Source organism: Panthera uncia, chromosome F1, assembly GCF_023721935.1.
Source record: "Panthera uncia isolate 11264 chromosome F1, Puncia_PCG_1.0, whole genome shotgun sequence".
NCBI classification, from domain to species: domain Eukaryota; kingdom Metazoa; phylum Chordata; class Mammalia; order Carnivora; family Felidae; genus Panthera; species Panthera uncia.
This window is the reverse complement of record NC_064813.1, coordinates 35,405,235-35,421,009: the sequence shown is the minus strand read 5'-3', so window position 1 is coordinate 35,421,009 and position 15,775 is coordinate 35,405,235. Positions and strand designations below refer to the sequence as shown.

General features: G+C 36.8%; 1 protein-coding gene across 1 annotated transcript in view; it reads right to left on the bottom strand.

Annotated features, from left to right (window-relative positions):
- Positions 1–15,775, bottom strand: part of CRB1 (crumbs cell polarity complex component 1) — a 206,303-nt gene that overhangs the window by 54,979 nt on the left and 135,549 nt on the right. The window lies entirely within an intron of this gene.

The window sequence follows — 15,775 nt, the reverse complement described above, 5'->3', positions numbered from 1 at the left end:
TGTCCTAGGCTGCTGATTTTACTCTATTGTACTCGAAATTGGTGATTTTGCCTTTTATCTTGTTTTTACCTCTTCATAATCCCTAAAACTAAAGTTTTCCAGGTATATAAAAAGTCTAGACAACTCTCACCATGGATAGTTTCTAAGGTGAACAGAAGACCCTGTTTCCTCCTTTCCATAAGTCTAGTATAAACCATGAAATACTTCCCATAACACTCTGTCTTATAGTTTTAACTTCACTTTCTTTTACTTTTTTCTGGTTCCAAGTCAAAGAAAGATAATTAGAGAATTCTTAGAATTCATGTAATCAAAGTAACAAGAAGAAATACACCTTTCAAGAGTGATGGCTATTGCTTTTCCTGTGAGGTTCAAATGAACAAATAGGTTAACAAAAATTGACGTGTGTATAGCACAGTATGGTTTCCCCAACACCTTCATCCACATAACGTATCTGTGCCTACCACGGTCTTCTGAGGTTTTCAGTGCAGATATTCTTAGCTCTCTTTCACAGAGGATACTGAGGCTTAGAAAGACTGAAGTCTAAACTCCAAAGCACCCCCAAATCTGGTTTCTGGGTTTTTAAAATCTAATCTGACACACTCCATTCTTTCACTGATAATTTAGTGTATTCTTGTTTACTGTTATTACTAATGTGTGTTCTTATTTTCCCATTTAATTCCATGCCTAAATGTATGTGTTAAGAGTACAAAAATGTAAGATAACTTAAAATATTAAATATTAAAATTAAATTATAAAAATTTAATCAAAGACTCCGTATTGACAGGGTTAAAGATCTGAATCCCAGCTATGCTGTAAACAGGTTACATTTACTTTTGTGTCTCCATTTTCTCATCTACAAAATGGTGTTAATAGTAGTGCTTACCTCAGAGGGCTTTTAAATGACTGAATTCATCTCACATCATATAGGATGATCATATAACATGATCATAAGATGATCATAATATCGCTTGATATATAAGATGATCATAACATTCCTTGATATATAATACATTCTCAATAAATGTTGGTTGTTATTAGAAAGTAATAAACAAAAGAAATACCTTCTAATGACAAAATTCAAAGAGCACTATGGTCACTGAGAGAGACTGTTTGGAAGGTGTGGGTGTATGGAGTGACCCACAAATTGCATAACTTTCCATAATGAGCATATTAGGCTAGAATCTCATTATATTGTGTTCTTCACAAAGGAAGGGATAATGTCTGTTTTATTCACCAAAATACGTCTAAACCACAGCATAGTGCCTTGTTCACATTTGATACCTGGTACTTAATGTTTGCATTATTTAATTAACGATGACCTTTGTAGGGTGATTAAAGTATTTATAATGCATTTAATCTAATCCAATCCAAAACCTAAGGTGTTTTTTTGGGGGCATATTTTCAGATGAATATATCCAATGTTTATCTTTGCCCACCGCCATTATGTATGCAATTTAGACCCTTGAAGGGATCCTATTGTACTTACATGTTACACTACTTGGATTGCTTTCACACAATCTTTGTTAATCCAAATATATTTCAAGCTCCATAAAAAGAGTGAATGTCTTATAAACTCAATTAGAACCAGCCACTGCACTTTATAGTGCTGAGCACATATGCGTTATGAAAAGCTTGATGAGCAGAAAAAATAAAACCAAATTGAACTGATTTGTTATGTCCTCATCCTTAGAGGTAAAAAAAAACTGATATAGGAAATACATCCTAAAAGAGTGTTCCGATGCAAATTTAATTTAACTGAATTTATGAAGAGTCTAAACTTTTATATTAGAAGATATTTGACTTAAATTTGATTTTCACAGGATTTTGAGAACAAAAAAAAATTCATCAGTAATCATTAATTAAGGAGACTATTGAATAAGTCATGGGTTATAATCAAAGCAAAATACTTTGGGTTTTTTTCCCCCACAGTGCCTTTAAACATTTAATTGAGGGAAGACGTTTCCTCCTTTGTTCTGTTCCTCCACCTGACGCACCAGAGACTCTGGGGGAAGCAGGCATTACCTCTCCTTTGACCAGCTGCTCCCACACTGCCGGTCCCCAACCCCGTCACTCTTGGTTTACTGAGACTCACTCTTTTACCAACTCTCTCCATTGGGGTTCCTTCACCCTCTGACAGAAGCCTATAGACAGGATCTCTTTCACACTGACCACTGACTGATATTCCTACCATGATTTCCACGTGGGCCTTACAATTTGTGTGCCTTTGACCTGTGGTTGGAGGCAGGCACATTTACTTTCCAGTACAACAGGGCAGAACTTCTTTCTTTCTCTTTCCTGCTGCCTTAGGTGAAGAGTCACACCCTTTCTTCTGTAGATTCCTCAGAGAGCTGGAGAATCCAGTCTAAGTTGACCATGCTGTGACCCCTTCTCCACATTTAGGTGAGACCAGATTTCTTCTTGAAGCACCTCACTCTGCTTGGGGTTAAAATATAGCTTCCAACACCCAAAACTGAGTGGTGGGGTACAAGTCACAGCACAGCAGCAAGACTCTCCAAAAAAGTCTCTTCACAGACTCATTCTTTTAAACTACCTCTCAAGAACTTTCACATATCCTTAAAATGCATAAGCATTTCAAAGCCTGAAGCCTAGTATTTATTTTGACTTCTGCATTAGAGTCTTTCTCATAATTCACTTCAGTACCTCACAGAGACCGTATCTTGACCTCTTATTTGAAACTTCAATTTGTTGTTTTGTCAAATTTACAAATATCTACTCCGTGCCCTATCCTCACATAGGACTGCAAAGTAGAAGAGACAGACATGGCCTCGATATGCCTACAATGATAATATTACATTATAATTACATTATAATAGCAGTACATATTTATGAAAATACATTGTACATAGTAGGTTCCCAATGAATGGTTAACATGTGAGGTTCAAATTCAGGCGACAGCAGAGGAAATCTATAAAGTTTTAGGGGAAATGCATTGAATCAGAAATAATCATAAATCTTTAGCTATGAAAACTCAACATTGAACATAGTGATTACATATCTACCATATGTAAAATACTGTAGATAACATGAGGTAGTAACTGGTCCCTGTCCTCAATGAGTTTACTGAAGAAAACTTTGTAAAAAATGAAATGATAGTGTAAGACAACACTGAAGGGATTTCACTAAACAGTATATGATGAATTCCAAGTGAATTGTGTAAGCAGTAACTTAACAGTGATGAATATCCCGAGGGAGATTTCTCCTCAGGCTAGGCTGGGCTAGGCAGGCTTGAAGGAGAAAGGATTTAATACAAGTTTTCAAGTATGGATCAGACTGACAAAAAGGTATGTGGAAATAACTGAATAAACAATAATTTATCATTGGAAAAGTATAAGACATTTAGAGGTGATGGTGGATTTGTCAATCTAGTTGGCATGGAGAATTTATGTATAAAAAATTAAGTCAGAAAGATTAAAGATAGACTAGAGAAGCCCTGGGGATATATCATTTTTATTGTTTTGCTTTATTTATTTATGTGCTTGTTCATTTATTTTCTAAATGCAGTGGAGAAAAATGGGGAATTGTTGAATGAAACACCAACATGGTTTCTCATAAAGATCAGTGACACAAGGATTTGTCACAGAGTAAAACAAGAAGAAACCAGATACAAGAAGACACATAGACAGCTACTAAATTTGTCCACACCTAAGATTATTAGTGTCTGCTACAAGACATTTCAGTTCTTACAATTTACCGTCTTACCTCTTCATTTATCCTTGGTTAGCAAGTAAGTGCAAATGTTAGTCCTTTCTTTTGTTGCTTATTGTACTTCTTTTTATGAGTCCTAAAGTTTACGCATTTGATCTTCCGTACAATAACTACCAATAACATTTTTTCCTTTAAATACAAGCAGAGAAGCTAGTTTCACATTTTACTATCATGAAAAATCCCCAAAAACAAGATAGGAGAGAAAACTTGTGTTAAGGTCAATAGTCTAAAGAAAATAAACAGAATTAGATATTAAAAGCAGAATAATGAGCAGTAGTCTATGCTTTTTGCCTTGTTTAAAATCAGTTCTATTAACATCTCCAATGTAAAATAAGATCAGGCATATTTATTGGATGAGCCCAAAAGAGTGAAAGTGGAAAAAAGATGGAAGCTTCTTTTATTGGCTACTGGACCACTGGCAAAGAACAAGATCTGCTGTCAATCAAGATAAAAGGATTAGGGATTACCTGTGTCATTCAGTCTTCCTAATTGGATTTTAGTTGACAATGAATTGGTTATTTATGTCCATGTATTTATAGTATGAGGTGGCTTGCTTGAAGTTTACTGTTATTTTGTTTATGTGAAGGCAGTTTATTTAATTAACTAAAACCTGTCACTTCATTTTATTTTTCTAAAGTCCTTTTAGTTTAGTGTCTAGTTCTATGATAAGACTGTATTTCAATGATATTCATGATAGGGAAACATTTTACTACCTGGTATATCCCATATTTTCATCAGAACATATAATATTAATGGATCAAAGAGACACAGAGTTTGTTTAAGAAAAATATCTTTGACTATTAAAATGACTTTCGCTTTCATTCCCCTTTATTGAAAGTCACAGATAACGAAATATCTAATGAAAAATTATTTCTACAAAAAGTATAGACAAATAAGTAAGTTTCATCTTTCTCCATTGTAATTGACTTAGATTTTTTAATTTTAATAAATAGAAATCCAAGAAAAAATTAAGTATAAAGACAAAGGGCTCAGTGCATAAACATTCCCTTTACTCATTGTTTTAAGTAACTTTCTCTTACTCAAAAGTTCTAATTTTCATTTGATAGTAATATCTGTTATAGCATTAACATAAGTTTTTAAATAAACGTCTTAAAGACTCTAACAATGACACCAATTAGCTCATACAAGTAACAAGAAAAGAGGGGTTACCTATGAGCATCGCCATTAAAACGTGAAAGCCTTGTGTCTTGGATCCAAACATTTTTCTGGACCAAAAGAGAGATCTATCCAAACACCTACTGGGTTGACAAAGCCAGTTCCTGAAGATCTCATACCATTTGCAAAAGTGGGGGCTTGTGTTTCAATGTCACCTTCTTTCTCTCAGGTGGAGTGTGAGGACTTAATCTTGACTCATTTCCTCCCCAAGCTGGATCAGCGGGGCTTAGTGTAAGACCCATTTGTGCTGCTTACCAAGTAGATTTGTTGTATTTTTAGAGATTCTTTGTACTCAACACATGGTACCTCCCCTTTTTAAGTCACACTAGTGAATGTTAATATGTTCCTCCACTGAATATTGACACTATTATCATGGAAAAATTAGTTTTGGGGAATCTAAATACAGATGGGTGTTTTTGGTGACTTATTATTATGGAAACAGAGCTTGATTTCAGTTTTCTTTACAACAATGGAAATGCTGGTGGGTTTTTGGTTGTTTTTTTTTTTTAGTTTTTCCTCTCGTGCTTTTAAATGAGTAGTTAAGAAATTCATGGCAACTTCAAATCTATTGAATATCTATGCAGGGAATGGAAAAGAAAAATTAAGAGAACAGCAGGAGTTTTCAGTAGACTTCACTGATATTGTGCCAAGAGTTATTTGTGTGGTGCTCTCCGACTTCAATTCCACCCCCTATGAAAGAATAACTAGTTTCTATTAGTCCTAAATATAATGGTATTCGATTTTAATAAAGCAGGATAATTTGAATAGGTAAGGCGTTTGGGACATAGAGTAATTGGTTGTTGACTTTTTTTAATTTTTTTTATTTTTATTTTTTACATTTTCTGAGAGGGGAACCTGAGGACTGCCAGAAGTTTCACCTGGGCAGTATAGGCTGAGAGGTCACTGAGTCCCACAGACTACCACAGTGCCTGAACGTTTTACCATTAGAGCAATTTCTTTAGGTTGAGACCTCATCTTTCGGAAGCCTTAGAAAAGATGCGAGTACTGCCTGAGAGGGGTGGTGACTATATCATGAGGCAGTCACTGGTGCTTTGTCGTGGACTAGCATCTCAGCTTAAACATCTGCCCTGCAACTGAGGTCAGGTAAGTTGTGATGGAAACCAGATGATAAGGCAGGAAAGATGTAAAGCAGAAGGCACTGCGACAGTGTGTTTCTTCATTCGTGTATTACTCATTCATCCTTGTAACAGGTGCTGGAGCTGCAGATAGGATGGGGAGTGAAACTACACATAGTCCTGCTTCATGCGGCCTGCCGTTTTGCAAGTGTACGGTCATAGGGGATCTTGGGCCAACAGGGACCTTGGGGACTGAAGGAGGAAGTTAATCCACGGGGAGGCCAGCTGTTGAGGGTGGGGTAGGGAGGAGAGGAAACATATTCAGAGCTCTTATTAATAGATCATCTTGCAGAGAGTTTCTAGTAGTTCTCAGGAAGCCAGAATGAAGTAGAATAAACATGGACCAAGGGTCACACACACAAAATAATGTGTTTCAAATCCCAGCTTTAATGCTCACAAGGCTATGAGAATTTGGGCAAATAGCTTTCTTTAAGCTGCAGTTTCTTCATAAGTGCACTGCACTTACGAAGTAGACATAATAAAGCACATTTTTTAGCGTGTATTTAGTTTTGAAACGGAAAGAGAGACAGAGAAAGAGAGAGCATGAGCAGGGGAGGTGCAGAGAGAGAGAGGGAGACAGACAATCCGAAGCAGGCTCTGCACTGTCAGTGCAAAGCCCGACATGGAGCTCAAACCCACAAACCGTGAGATCATGTCCTAAGCCTAAGTAGGACACTCAACTGACTGAGCTACCTAGGTGCTCCAAAAGCACATTAAACAGTTATTTTTATGTAAATGTATTTTATGGAATGCTTGGAGCATAGTAGTCACTCCAAATAATTTCAACAGTTTGTTTGTTTGTTTGGGAGTGAGCGTGAATACAAACTATTTGGATAAAAATATAAAAGGCTTGCTTACCAAATTTGTAGGCAACATGAGCTTGTTAAAGATCATGACTACTCTGAGGCAGAAATGATGGTTACCTACCCAGCAGTCTTTTCCCCAACACATCCTACCTCCCTTCCTTATGGGCAGAACATGCCTCCTACTACAAAGGGTGAAAATGACAAATATGTGTTTTCATAACCTCCTTTACCAGCTGGGCCATGGGCACGTGATTCAGTTCTGGTCAATAGGATCCTAGGGGAGTTCTGTTAGGGGAGTCTGGGAAAAGCTTTATTCTTAATATAAAAAAGATATGCACTTTTAGCCTGATATTGTCTTGTACAGATGTGTTCCTGGAACTGCATTAGCTATGCTACAGCCCTAGGGGTATAAGTTTAAAAACCATGCAAGATACTGAGAATGGGATCTTTGTTAAGTAAGATAATAGATTTTCCTACTATGTAAGCTAGTTTCAGGTGCGGATTTTCTTTGTGACCCAGAAGCATCCTAACTGATGGTGTTATGGTTATCAGGATCAAGAAAGGTCTTTATAGGCTTAACTGATGCACTCTTAAAGGAATTTTATCAAAGAAAAAATTTAAATTTGTACATTTTGTCCTTAAAGTTTATTAGAATTTAAGCAAACTTGGAGAGAGTACATAAAAATTGGGTAGGACATGAGGGCATGGATTAAAAAAAAAAAAGGTACGATGTACAACCTGGAAATGTATACTGCAATTAGAAACAGACAGGGGCACCTGGGTGGCTCATTCGGTTGAGCATCTGACTTTGGCTCAGGTCAGGATCTCATGGCTTGTGGTTTTGAGCCCCGCATTAGGCTCTGTGCTGACAGCTCAAAGCCCGGAGCCTGCTTCAGATTCCGTGCCTCCCTCTCTCTCTGCCCCTCCCCCACTCACGCTCTGTCTCTGTCTCTCAAAAATAATAAATAAACATTAAAAAAATAAAAAAGCAAAAGAAAAAAACAAACAGATGTATACCCAGCACCACGGATAGAGCTAAATAACATGATGCCAAATGAAAAACAGAAGAAAATGAGAACTTTAACACAATACATATGTATTAACAACACAATAATTTATATGAATACATGCATATTGAAGTATATATATTTAATATATTACTGAGGTTTCCAAAAAGAGGAGAAAATATGAATGGGGGATTAAGGAAATGAATAGAATAGAATAGAATAGAATAGAATAGAATAGAAATAAACAGGTAAGCCAAAATTTTCACTTGAACTAAACAAGACAGTTTTCCATAACCTGAGAAGACTTAATGTTTTTCACTTGAGATGAAGCAACCACAAAACTGGATGGAGGAGACAGTTTATCAGTTAAAGGCACATGAGTTTCAATTGACAATAAACTTAATTAACAACCAATAATAATTAGCATTAACATTTGTAGAATGTATTAGTTTATAGGTTACTTTCATGTCTATTATCCCAATTTACCTTTGAAGTGTGGATGCATGTTGATGTGGCTTCCAAAATTTTACACAGCTCTGGGGCTGTCATGGGGAATAATGGCATCAAGGGTAAAGGAAATGATAATCCCTCTGTTACTCTAGTCTTGATCTCAAGATATTCTTATTAAGTTTTGAGTCCTTTAAGAGGACAAGATGCACACTCCAATAAGGAAAGCTAATATTATACTAACCTTACTGAAATCATGTCATTAGAGAAATTCTTGAAGAAAATGAAGAGGTTTAACCTGGAGAAAAGCAAATACCAGAGCACATCAGAGGGGTCTTCACGTAGCTGAAAGCCCATCCCATGACATCTCATGTTTTATTTGGTCCCGCCAGGGAAAACAAGCATCAATGGTAAGATGCCATAGGATGTTATATTTATGCTCACTTGGCAGAATCTTCTCTTAATTGATGCTGATCAAGCATAGAATCAGGTGTCTTGGGAGACAGGACGTTTCTTGCCATTGAAGATGTGCAAATTCAGAAAGGATGTTACAGACGACATTTAAGAAAGGGTGGTTTGTAGAGTTCAATGGCCTCTACCGATTCTTGCAGTCCTGAGATTCGGTCATCATTTCTAAGTAAAGAATATGCTGTATGCACCATTTCTAAGTAGATAATAGAAGCAGAGACTTTCTAAGTGGAGAATATGCAGAATATAATAAATTCCACCATCTTCCTAACTTTGTCACAGTTTTAGAAATCTATGAAAAGGGGAAGGCACTAAGCTCCTCCAAGGACTGCTGTAAGGTTTCAATGAGAAGACTGTTCAAAGCATGTAGTTTCGGGTCTCTGTAAATGCTTATCAAACACCACCTATCTTGCCATAATTTCCTACCTCCATTTTTAATTGCTTAAGAGGACAGTTAGGTTTCATGACACTCCTAAAGTTTCTCCATGTTGATTACAGTTCAATTTCACTTTTTTCCAGAGGTCAATGTTAGTGATCTCAACTATCCAGAACATAATCAAGAATAAAGATAAATCCTAAAAGTTTCTGTGTTTAAAAATAGAAATTGCAGGGCGCCTGGGTAGCTCAGTCAGTTAAGCTTTGGACTTGGGCTCAGGTCATGATCTCATGGTTCATGAAATCGAGCCCCGTGTTGGGCTCTGTGTTGACATCTCAGAGCCTGGAGCCTGCTTTGGATTCTGTGTCTCTGTCTCTCTCTGCTCCTCCCCTGCTCACACTCTGTCTCTCTGTCTCTCAAAAATAAACAAACCTTAAAAAATTAGAGATTGCAAAATCTATTAACTACTTCTTCAGGCCCTAGTTCATCATTTGTTATTATTTTAGACACAACTAATATAAGCTTGATTACCAAATATCAGAGCTTGCAATGAAATAGAATCAGTAAAGGAAAGGGAAAAGGGGGAGCGACCATGTATATTTTCAAGCAACAGGAAATGATGGTTGAAAGATAGTTGAAAGTGAATGAGAGTAGATGGAACTAACACTTACTGAGTCCTAAATCTGTGTCGAGCACTATGTTAAGGACTTCATCCTTGTGGTCATTTAATCACTTCAATAAATGATAAAGACTATGTTGCCACCTTCATTTCACAGATGATGAAACTGAGCCAAGTTGCAATCGGTGCCCCAGTCTATTAACTCCTGCGATGAGCCATTGTATTTTTCCTACAACACACTGTCTCCAAGGGAAACAATAGCTGGCATAAAATAATATTAGAAAGTATAACAGTTTGGAGATATTGACAAGAGAAGCAAATCAATGTCTATTTTACAGCCCCATTGCAAAACAACATAGGACAACGACATAAGTTAATAATGTAAGTCATCAATTAAATACAAATTGCATGTAATATTTTTTAATCCAGAAATGCAAGAAAATTTGTGATATATTTTTGAAGTATTTTAATACAAAATTATTAAAAGAAAACAAATTTTCCCACAAGAATTATAAAAATGTACTATTTCAAAAGCTCTTTTATGTGGGCCACTCCCAACCTGAATGATATCAGAAAAATGAGGTATGATTGGTGATTTGTTTTGTTTATTAAGATTGTGTATGTGTGCAGCATAGGCAAGAGATTGTTTCTTCCATATCCAGTCTTTTGTTCTATTTTGTTATTACACTGTTTTAAAGTTATGATTGCAGAGACACATACACACACTCTCCAGACCTGACATTTGTTCAGAACCATATGGTAGCTCAGATAAAAAATTCTGAGCCCAGAGGAAGATTTGATTCAGTCTATTGTGTGAAAAGTATTCTGAGATCTTCAAACGAAAGACAAAATAGCTGCAACAAAGCTTTGCATTTCAGTTCTACGTTGTACTTGATTTTGCACTTCAAAAGTCGCACTTTGAAGCTCAGTGTATATAGGTAAGTGATTTTTAGCTTTTTTTTTTTTTTTTTCCGCACTAACAAGTAGAAAATACAGCACGGCACAGGCTCACTCTTGTTGTCTTTACTTTGAAAAGTAATTTCAGAGAAACTCAATCCAGTTCAACCAGAGCTATCCTAATTGGCTTTGATCAGTAAATCATCAGAAACGGCTCTGCTCTTGCTTGGTCCTTTTTTTCCCTCTTCTTGTCAAAAGTGAATGATTAAACACTGGAGTTATGGTGAATTACAAAAACCTGCTTTGTATTGGGTTGGATGTGTTGCTGTTCCACGCAATGTTTGCTTTCTCTCTGCCACGGTAAGAACTGGCTTTACATTCTTTAGCAGAACTGACTGTCATTTCTCACAAATTTATTAATATTTTTGCTCTGCACAGCCACAAAAATAATGTCAAAGGCCAAGTAAATTACTGACCTGGTAAGACCTGACGTTCAAGGCTCTCTACAATCTGGCTTTTATTTATTCCCCTTCCCCACCCCGCTCCCGGCCCCTACCAGCACTATTTCCCCCACTGTTCACTACATAAATGGTCTGTATTAAAATACTTTTAGAAAAGTAAAAATTAAAGCACTTTCAAAGTTCTCTCCCTCTCTTGACTTATTCAAAACCCAACTTTCTTTCAGGGTTCAGCGTGGTTGGCACTTAACTCTGTGGAATGCCTTCCCTGATAACTGTCAGACACACTCTGTCCTCAAACATCTGAGGCTTGTCCAAATGGAACTCAGCATAGACTACATTGTATTGCTATTTATTGTTTAATATCTGTGATGTGCTTTTCTTTAACAGTATTATAAGGTTTGTAAGTGTAAATGCCTCTTTCTAGCTTTACTTTCTAATATACTTATTATTGAATACAACACTGCATACTATAAACTGTACTGTAGAATAGTACAATGTGTATATGTTTGAAGTGTAGGCAATACTGTCATGGGTTTCCAAAATTCATGCAAATATGCATCCAGTCTCCTCCTGCACAGAAGTAGAGTCTAAGGCATTAGAAGACAATTCTAGTTTATGAGTAAGGGTTTTGGACCTGACATTCATAGATGCCGAAAGCATCCACAAATGGACATTACAGATCTATTAATCCCTTGAAAGTATATGAAATATTTTGTGATTTGTTGTTACTGTATTTTCCATATTTTCTGGGTAGAGAATTTATAGTAGTGACTCTCTAATAAGAAATGCTTAGTGGAGATATGTTAAAAAATGTGGATTCCTAAACTACATCTCCAGAAACTGATTCTATAAATCGGGATTAAGCCTATGTGATAAATCACCCGGTATGTGAATTATCAGGTAATTCTGATAATGATGCTCCTCAGACATGGTCTAAAATTCCAACAAAATTTCAAAGGGATATTTTATCCCCAAAAGGCCCAAGAAACTCTGTTTGAAAGAAACAAATTGTATCTACCCATTAAAATGTATCAATTTGGGTAAACTGGCTTTGAGTTGACATTTTATTTATTTATTTACTTACTTACTTACTTACTTACTTATTGGGGGATTGACATTTTAAACTGTCCTTAACCAATGACAGTGATTTTCAGAACAAATAAGTTGATAAAGGTTTCTTGTTAAAAAATCTAGAACTACTTCACCAAAATATTTCTTTAAAATTACTATTTAGCCAAAACTCGAAGTCTTTAACATTCCATGGACCATCCATATGCTGCTTGTTAACTGATTACATCTCATTACATCCTTCATACGATAAACAGAACATATTCAATATGCACTAGGGCATTTCCCTCCACATTTTGTCTTTTTCCTCTAATCCTTTTTCCATTTCATCCTTAGGGCATTCTTAAAATTAAAAAAAAAAAAAAAGTTTTTGTCAAAAAAGCTATTCGTACAAGCGGACATAATTTCTTAACTGTTTTACATATATTAATGACTAGACTATTCAGTAAATAAAGAAGAGGAAGGAGGTGTTTGGGGTCAAGTGTTTTAGTAATGGCTCTATTTAATGTGCATTCTACAGGAGATCATTTAGTTGCTTTGAGTCTCAGCTTTGTCAATAGCAAAGGGGAAGTGAGCTCATTGTACTGCTTACCTCTACATGTTGTTGTGAGAATCAAATGAGCAACTAATACGTAAATATTTTGGAAAATATAAAGTACCATACAACTGCAGGGTAACGTGTTTCTCTAAATGCTTTAAATTTGTTGCTTGGTTAAAAAAACAGAAATCCCATTTTTTTAATGTTTTTTTTGTTTTGTTTTGTTTTTGAAGGAGAGAGAGAGATAGAGCGTGAGTGGGGGAGGGGCAGAGAGAGAGGGAGACACAGAATCTGAAGCAGGTTCCAGGCTCTGACTTGTTAGCACAAAGCCTGACACGGGGCTGGAACTCACAAGCCATGAGATCACGACCTGAGCTGAAGTTTTGGATGCTTAACCGACTGAGCCGCCCAGGCGCCCCAGAAATCTCATTATTTTAAAAATTAAACTAACAAAATAACTATTTGAAATGTTAAACTTATGTTAGAAATAGGTTTTATAAATATAAATTCTAAAAGCTATTTAATTAAAATATGCAGAATACTGAACACACTATTAGCAATGCCTACTATACTATGTTTAGATCATTGTGCTCAGTGTTTAAAGATTACTTATTTATAAGAAAAAAACACTGGCTATTTCTCACAACCTCATAGTGAGATAAGTATTATGAAGCTGCATAAACTGCATATGAAACTGAGCTTATACATTTTTCAAGATCACTGAATTAGCAAGGGGCAGAGCCAGAATTTAAAGTCAGATCTGGCAGTGTCCAAAGACCGTCTCATTAACTAGGATGCAATTTTGTCTCTCAAAGTTTTCTTTCTTTACACTTTCCATATATCTGTCATACATTTAACTGTATATTGATTGCAAGAAGTTAGTTTTAAAACTGTAAACACCCATGACACTAATCAACAATAATAGCAATTTGGCGTTTTTTTAGCAGGTGTACCATCTGTATATCATCTGTCTAGTAGCTCCTATCCATGTCCCACTAAAATATATATGAAGACACGAAACATATGGGGACTAACAAATTACTAAAAAATAAAATTAAAAGATAAACTACTGTCTGAACTGGGAAGAATTCCTAACTACAAAACAAAGGAGTGGAATTCAACAAGGCGAATATAATATATAAATATAAAACAAAACAGAAAAGTAGCAACCGAACTGATAACTGACCTTATTTCATAAACCCCATCACCCGAAGGGACAGTGAGAAGACACAGTTCTCCTCTGTGGTCTGTCCTAATGAGAAAACCAGGCAAACGCCACCCAGCTGCTTTTTCGAGGTAGCCGGAGGACTATTTCCCTCTTCCAGTCTTGTATTTTGTCTTCCTACGTGCCGTCAGAAATTACAACTTGCAGAGAAGATAAGGCAACAGTAAAGACAGCCAACCGTACTTTATGTATGCCTCCCACAAGCGCCATTGGTATGCCCGCCTGAGAGAGAAAAACTCTGGCTGGAATTGGAACTTTGCCTATATTCCACTGGTCTAAGGGATCTCTGTCAGGTACGTAAAAATCCCTCTCGAGCAGTCTCGCAACAGAGGAGTACCAGCTACCTGAAATTGAGCAGGATCTGTCTTCCTACTGCCATCTGAGGTGGAGCTTTGACTGTTACCCGAGGTAGTCAATGACCATGTGCCATGATGGCTCACAAATTTATTCTGTAGGCAAATACTGGGTGTAGCTGTTGCTAGCCCTTGTTATCTATCCTTGCTAAGGAGAGAGGAGGGGAGAGGAGGGGGAGTGGAGGTAGGCGGGGAAACCACTACCAATGTCATATTGAGGTCATGTATAGTTAGGATGATCTGGCATCAAACAGTATAAAACCTAAATGAAACTTGCTTAAATAATGTTTGTTAGCTCATGAAAGAGGAAGTGCAAGAAAAGACACCATCGTGGTTGCTTGACCCCAAAACTCAACAAAGTTAGGGATTCAGTTATTTACCAGCTCTGTCCTATGCTGGGTGAAGGTTCAGCTTCATCCCAGAGCTATTCTCAGTTATAGGATGGATGAGAGGGGCACTCTATCTACATGCTTCCTCATTCACATCTTTCCCATAGCTCTTCCTTAAGAACAAATAAGAGCTCTCCTAGAAACCATCAGTAAATCCTGACTCATACCCATTACTAAAGGAATCAGTGGCAGGTAGGGAGAGGAAATAGGATTACCCTTTGGAACTGAGAGTGGAGTCAGCTTCCCTGAGATAGCTGGCTGCTAGGAAAAGAGGGCTATTAAATAAATTAATGCTCTTTTAGGAAGGAGTAAAGAAAAAAGGAATGCCTGGTGCTCAGGATATATCATATATCCATCACATATCCCTCGTGCTCCACAAAAGAAAGAAAACATCACTCTAAAAAGTCAAATAACTTCTCTTTTTAAATTTTGATTTATAAAGGGATATGAAGAAAATTTTAGGAGATTGCACTATTTTTGTGATAATATGCATGAGAACTGGTTGCTATGTGTGACATAATAAGAAAGATATATTTGGTCTCTAACCCCAGTTTCTACACAGAGCTCCTAAAACCCTTGTAATTTCCTGAGTGAAACTGGAGATAGTAGCGTCCTACACAGAGCTCCTAAATCCCTTGGAATTTCCTGGGTGATAAGAAGGTCTTTTGTTCTGAGGCAACTTTGGTGGGCTCCTGGATGGCTTCCAGAAGGGAGCCGGTCACCTGTGAGACCAAGCCAACCTTGGAAGTTTGGAACTTTCGTCCCCACCCCACACCCTTCAGGAAGGGGAGAGAGGGCGGAAATTGTCAGTAGTTAATCATATCTATGTGATATAGCTTCCATAGCAATCCCCAAACCATGGGGCTCAGAGAACTTGCAGGCTGGTGAATATATCAAAGTTCAGGTAGAGTGGCTTGTGTTCAGAGAGGGGAGGGAAGGTCCACACGCCACCACCTTGCCTTATGCCTCTCTTCCATTTTGCTGTTCCTGAGCTGTGTTCTTTATATATATACGTATATGTATGTATAAATGAAAATGAAATATATATATAAATGAAAATGAAAATACAACAAAATACAACAT